The sequence below is a fragment of the Mercenaria mercenaria genome, chromosome 6 (assembly GCF_021730395.1).
Source record: "Mercenaria mercenaria strain notata chromosome 6, MADL_Memer_1, whole genome shotgun sequence".
In the NCBI taxonomy this organism is placed as follows: Eukaryota; Metazoa; Mollusca; class Bivalvia; order Venerida; family Veneridae; genus Mercenaria; species Mercenaria mercenaria.
The window spans coordinates 84203359-84211408 of record NC_069366.1 but is presented as its reverse complement, the minus strand read 5'-3'; positions in this window follow the sequence as shown (position 1 = coordinate 84211408).

Below are 8050 nucleotides of genomic sequence, written 5' to 3'. Positions count from 1 at the left end.
TGGCACAAAAACAGACGTGCATGGTAATTTTTTGCGACGTTATAGCCAAAATGCTTCACTAGTTACCAAGATAATAGTTACACATTCATGCCGGTGATAACTTCTACTTTAATATGATATCAAAATTATATGCAGGTTGTAAAAAAATTACAAAGTGCTATTCCACCTTAATTAAAAGGGCGTAAATGAAATAAAAATACATACCGAAGTGTCTCTATCGATCAGTCCCCATGTACATAATGTCATTTAATATCGAGCCCCTCGTGCTATGCATGTACTAATCCATTGTGACGGGGGTGGGGGGTCTGTGACTACTAAGTACTCCGTGTTGGTTTTACAGACATTATACTCTCATAAAATACAGATTGATTAGAAACCTAAAGTAGACACAGCGTCTTAGCATGGCATGCACGAAATTGCCCTCTGTAGATTCCCTAAGAAAGTCAAGCGAAGAAATGTTTCCTGACGACTTCAAAAAGTCGATGAGGTTCGACAGGATGGAACTATTGGTTTACTCCCGTCCGTCTGTCCGTGTCTGTCTGTACATCCGCCAAATCTTCTAATTTCATATTTTAACAACTTATTCATTGTAGTTTGCGATGATATATAATAAAATGGATCTAAAATGTGGCGAATTTACACTAAAGCCATGTTTTTTTTCACGTAAAATTTCGTGTAATCTCCTTTTAAGAGCGTAATCGCCAATGACAGCCAATTTTTCATAACAGTGGACTGTCGTTGGAAAAAAAATGAGCCGCACCATGAGAAAACCACATAGTGCATTTGCGACCAGCATGGGTCCAGACCAGCCTGCGAATCCGCGCAGTCTGGTCAGGACCCATATGCTGTTCGCTTTCAAAACATATTACTATTAGAGAAACCGTTAACGAACAGCATGGATCCTGAACAGATTGCGCGGAAGCGCAAGCTGGTCTGGATCCATGCTGGTCGCAAATGCACTATGTTGGTTTTCTCATGGCGTGGCTCAAATATGTGGGTGACTTTTACTATAGATTATTTAAACCTACGGTATATAATTGGACGATAGCTTTGGCAGTTTTGTCAGTGTGCATAAAAGTTGTTGTTAACCTTTGGGATGGGACAGACTTTAGAACCATATGGAAAATGTATTACTGGTGTATAGCCTCTACAATAACGCGCATTCTGCATTTTATGTGTAATAAAATGCACGTCTATAAACCGTATTTCTATCTTACTAGAAATGTTTGCTCTGATTGCCAAAGTCCGTAAACTGAACTTGCCGTTCTCTTTACAACTGCATTTGTTTGATGCAACAGTAAGCCAATATTACTATATGCATCGGAAGTACGGGGTTTTGAAAATATTAAGATAATTGAACAGTTTCAACTTAAGTATTGTAAATTTTTGTTTAGACTTAAATCTTCTACACCAAATGTTATGTTATATGGTGAACTGGGTATTAAACCCATAACTTTGCTTATTAAAGCAAGATTATTATGTTACTGGAGTAAGATATTGAATGCAAAGAATGACAAGATTTGTGGAATCCTGTATAGAACAATGTTAACTTTACATAATGCAGGTACTTTTAGCTCTCCATGGATTGTATATGTTAGAAATTGTTTGAACGAACTAGGATTGTCTGCATATTTCATAAATCAAAAAGTTAACAATGTATTTCATTTCAAGGCTCTAGTAAAAACAAGGTTATATGATCAGTTCTTGCAGTCCTGGAATAGCACTGTTAATGACTCTTCAAAATGCTTCGTGTACCGTATTTTTAAGCAGAAACATTGCTTTGAAGAGTATCTTGATATATTACCTACAAATTTAGCCTTATCACTTTGTAAGTTTCGTACTACAAATCATAGATTACCTATTGAAAAAGGCAGGTTCTTAGGTATTGAAAGAGAACAGCGACTGTGTGGTTTTTGTTCGAATAACTGTCTCGGTGACGAATATCATTACGTTATGGAATGTCAATTATTTGTAAATGTCAGAACTAAATGTTGTTACAATAATATTTGTGAATGACAGAATTACTGGGTAATTGAGTCTAAACTAAAAGTAGGAAAGTGTGTCAGTGTTACAGTATATACTGACTGAATACATTCTTGAAAAAGGTAAACTTACTTATGCAATATAATTTATAAAACTGGATTTACTTGAACGACTGGAACAATGAAATGTGAGTTATTTTTCTTATTAAAATTTGAGTAAATCTAGGGGGGAACAAACTAACAAAATTTCCGATTTTGCATATGTCAGAAATGAATGTCGAAATATGGTGAATCCACTTTTCTGATGGAATATTTAAAAAACCGAAATCAAAGCAACAAGTCAGATCATTATTTCGTCTAAGAATTCCGCCAAAAATGTCTGACAAATTTGGTGTATCATTATAATTAGTATATCGAATGTTGAATCTGATACATGAAAGATATTGTTTGTATTTCAGAAAAAAGTTGTATTTGAGCAGTATGATTTGCCTTTGTAATAAAATAGTTTCTACAAATATGTCTTGAAAGTACAAAACAAATAATTTAGCAAATAACATGTACACTGAATTTTGCACTTATAAATGTTTTACAAACAAAAATCTGTCATTTTAGAAAGTACAATGTACTCTACTATTTATACTATCGTATGATTTTAAAAACAAGCATGTTTAAATACAGAATTAGCATTCTCTTGAATAAAATACACATATAAATATAATGTGGCATATAACCTCCTGTCTTGATTAATGTTTTACTTGTAAGTAAGTAACGTAAGAAAATTGAAATGCGGCATATAAGTATGTAGGGTACATTCTACATTTGTTTTACTTGTACATGTTTTACATGTATATAGGTAAAGCGTTCTCTACAAATTTTATTGATAAATGTTTTACAAACAAACATGTATGGGAAAAGTAATACACAAGTAAGCAGGGTACATTCTTCTTGTTCTACTTATAAATGTTTAACATATGTATAAATGAAATATCCTCGACAGATTGTACTAATAAATGTTATACAAGCAAACATGTTGTAATGCAAATTAAGTATCGAAAACGTATTACACAAGTAAGCAGATACCTTCTATAAGTTCTATTTATAAACGTTTTACCTATAAGTAACATGGTAAAGTGTATACAAATTGTATTTACAAACAAACATGTTTGGGAAAAGTGGTACACCGGTAAGCGAGTGCATTCTACCTGTTCTACTTATAAATGTTTTACATGTATGTAAACAAATTATTCTACACAGTTTATATTGATAAACGTATTTACAAACAAACGTGATTCAATACGAGTTAAGTATGGGAAAAGAAGCGCGCACCTAAGTAAGGTGCATTCTACACGTTTACTTATAAATATTATACATATATTTAAGCAAAGCAAAGCGTCCTCTACAGACTATATTGATAGATATTATACAGACGAACATGTTGTATTACAAATTAAGTATGTGAAAGGTGTTACACAAGCAAGCAGAGTACACTCTACATGTTCTAATTACAAATGGTTTACATATAAGTAAGTAAAATGCCCTCTACAGATCATATTGATAAATGTTTTACGAACAAACATATTATAATATAAATTAAGTATGGGGAACTGGTAAACAAGTTAGCAGGCTGTATTCTACATGTTCTACTTATAAATGTTTTACATATATGTAAGTAAAGCGTCCTGTACAGATTATATTGACAAATGTTTTACAAACAAACATGTTTTAATACAAATTAAGTATAAAATAATGGTACACAAGTAAGCATGTTTGCTTATAAATGTTTACATATAAGTGCGTAAAGGTTCTTCTACAGTTTATATTGATAAACATTTTACCAATAAACATATTTTGATGTAAATTAAACTTTTTATTTATGTTAAAAAGGTTGTAAATAGGTAGATAAGGTATACTCTACTAACACACATATTTGATATAGAGAAAAAAAAACACAACAAAAACTGTGTCTTGGCCGAGAATCGAACCTCCGACCTTTCACACTGTAATCCTACACTCTACCATTGAGCTATTGGGGCGGTAGAGTATTCTATCTCTTCTCATCATAGTTGATTTGTTATCAAAATGTATTAATGGTTGGCAAAAAAGAAAAAACAGACATAAAACATCCATTGTTTATAGCATTACCAAATCCCCCGTCAATCTTAATTAATCAATTAAATAATATAGCATTTAAATTTTTATGGAATAATGGACCGGATAGAGTAAAGAGATCAATTATAACAAATGATGTCGATTCCGGTGGTTTAAAGATGATAAATATTAACACATTTATACATAGTTTGAAGTTGAGCTGGTTAAGAAGACTTTCATTGAATAATTGTGATACTTGGAAAGATTTAATAAATTTTCCTTTCAAGAACATTTTCACTTTAGGTGCAAGTTATGCCAAGTTAATGGCTGGGAGAATACAAAATCCATTTTGGAAAGACGTTCTTGAAAGTTGGTACTGTCTTTGTGAATCTATTGATATTACAGACCTGCAAAAAAATTTATATTCTCCTCTTTGGAATAATCACAACTTCAGATTCAAAACATATATGAATAACAATTGGTACAAGAATAAGATTATCAATGTTATAGATCTTCTAAATGAAAATGGAAATTTTTATACGATAGATGAGTTAAAACGTATATATTCAGTAAATGGTACATTTTTAGACCTACATAGAATTATGAATAATATACCAAACGAGTGGAAAGAAAAGATAAGAAATAATAAAACAGCTGTCCACAAATACAACATAGATATTAACCCATACTTAAGATTACTTGTTAAAGATAAAAAGGGCAGTAGCTCTTTTTATAATACCATTACAAGAATTAAGGAAATATACATACCAAATAAATGGAACCAAACATTAGGACATATCTCAGAATTAGAATTTAAATTATTTTGCAAAAATATAGAAACAATCAAGGAAGTCAAACTAAAAAATTTTCAATTTAAGATAAATCAAAACATTCTAGTAACTAAATCATTTTTGTATAAAATAAATAAAGTCGACAGCAATTTATGTTCATATTGTCATCAACAACAAGAGACAATAGAACATTTAACATTTGAATGTGCACATGTTAATAAGTTTTTATTTGACTTAAGTAATTGGGCAAAAGAAAGATTTAATATTGACATTAATTTACAGAAAAAAAAATTCATTTTTTCGTATGATACCTGTACCAATCGAGCTGGAAATTATCTTGCTTTACTTCTAAAGTATTATGTTTATAAAACAAAGTTTAAAGAAAACTGTTGTAGGTACCTCTCTATACCAATGTTCAAAGTTTATTTTAAAGATAAACTTATAAGTTTGAAATACATTTCAGCAATAAATAATAAAATATCTGAATTCGAAAAGAATTGGTCTCAAGTTATCGAAAAGATAGATAACTAAGCAAAAATTAACAACAGAATTTAAGAAATAAAGCAAAGTAAAATATTTCCTAACCTGCCAAAATATCATCTTTAATAATACCAAAATATTGAAAAATAAAAACTTGTTAATTCCGATCTTTTATTAATAGAGCTAACCATAACTGTCTACTAAGAGTTATTAAGGGATTTTTCATTTTATTAAATCAGTTTCCCCCATTTTTCACTTTTTTCTTCCTCTTTTCTTTTTTTTTTTAAACAACTTGTGCATATTTCTGTTAAATATGTGCTCATTTTTTTCCTGTCTATATTTTTTTTTCTCATACACATTTCATCATATTTTCTTAAAATATTACCCCAATTTGTAAATTGCCTGATAACAAATGTCAGTGATAATATACGACTTAAGATAGTATATGAAGTAGTTATAAAAATATGTATACATAATTACGGAAACGTATATTGACCCCCCTTATATATGCATCATATAACTTGAATATTAATGAAATATCTAATTTCTAAGATATGAAACTAAATATATGCTATAACTTTTACCACAAATCATTCTTGTAAAATCATATAAAATGTTTTGATCGAACATGTTTATGTTTATAAAAAGAAAGCTAGCCGAACAGCGACGTTGCTTTTAAATATTAAAAAAGAGTAGTTATAAAAGTGTATGTAACAGATGTATATATTGACGTATGTTTGTAATCTCAAATGAAAGAAGTTACGTTTTATGAAGACCAATAACCCCTTCTTTAAAGATGATTTTTATCTCCGTAAATAAACATCTGTTAAGTATTCGTTTATAATTACAAAATTACGTCACCTGCGCGCGCGTTTTCCAGCAGTCAAGAGGGAAGATGGCTCACCGCACCCCAAGGAAATATATTTTGAATTGGGTCTGTTTTACATACACTTTGTATTCTTAAAACGATAGCTGACATCAGACATACTATTGTATTTTTTTTAAATCTCAGATCTCCTAATGCAGCTTTAGTGAATATAAATAAATTCTGAATTATTCTTGGTTCGAAAAGAAAGAAAATGCTTCTAAAACCCTTTGCCATTGGTTTCTATGGTAGATGGTTTCTGCCATTTCATGTTAGCGGGGCGAAAACACGAAAACTCGACAAAAACCTAATTTGTCGTGTTTTCGTATTGTCGTGTCGGCGGGACAAAAACGCAAAAACGACACATTTTAGTGAAAACTCGACGTTTAGAGGGCGCCGACACAACAAATTCATCTGTCGCGTTTTCGTGTTGGCGGGTATAAATATGTCGTGTTGTATGGGAGAGTAGTCGTGTTGGCGCCCTTTATTTGTCGTGTTTTTGCACCAACACGAAAACATGACAAATACCTTATCTTTTGAGTGTTTGTGTTTTCTCCCCGCCTACACGAAAACACGACAAAGACATTACTTTTACGTTTACGTGTTTTTGCCCCGCCGACATGACAACACGAAAAACGCTACAAATACTTTTCAGACATCGTAGAGTTACTCTGAAATCTATGGTGTCTAGTTTCTGCCATTTCATGTTCCTTCTTTTAAAATGTTGTCAAATAGTTTTTATACATAAAACATGTGATATTTAACAATCTTAATAACAGGATATTTGTTTTTTCATACTTAAATAACACTTTGATAAATACGCGTAGAGGATAATTATCAAAATATGTCATTCGATCAGATTACTTATTTATGTGGAATAAATAAATAACTTAACGGAAAAATTCGCTTATGTAGTGCTTTACATATAAACTAAAACAACAGCTATTGGTAATTTGCTAAATATTTAGATATACAGCTTACTTTATACATTGAATATATACATAATCATTTGAAGGACTACTTTCACATTCACCAATACATATAACTTGATTAAACCTTCCCATTTCTTATATATATTTTAAATATAAGGGGGGTCAATATACGTTTCCGTACATAACAGATCACTAAGATTACACGTTGAACAATGTTGAACAATATGTCTTGATATTTACATTATTAAGTCATGTAATTGTACGTTTGCATCATGTGTTTATATGTATCTATATATGTACGTTTGCATCATGTGTTTATATGTATCTATATATGTATACAATTTGAAATAAACGGGGTTACCAAAAAAAAAAAAATGTCAGAACTAAATATTTGGAACAGCATTATTTGAATAATCCAAATACCTACAATTTCGAGAAGCTTATGAATAGCAATGACAAACCTTCACTTATTAAACTTGCTCTGTTTTGTTAATACATCATGTCGTGTTTTAGCTAGCTAGATGTTACACTTTGTTAAACCTTATTTCATATAACTCATTCTCTGTGTAAAACATTTTTTGGCATATCCTCATAATTTTAGACTTGTTAACGCTTATTATGACTAAATCCCTGTATGTTGCTTGTACAACTATATATAGTCTTTTTCTCTAGTCATTCAGAGTATTGTAAGTAGTATCCATATGTATATTCTACTTACTGTCAAATGTTACCTTTCTAGTCATTAAAGTAAATATAAGTATTTGCAACTATTATAAAACTTACTTATTCCAATTATGTACTTTATAACAACCAACTATATGCATTCCACACTGATGTTTTATTTGTTATGTTATACTGTTATAGTCTCATGCATGTTATATGCCGTGACTAAATGAATAAACTTGAAACTTG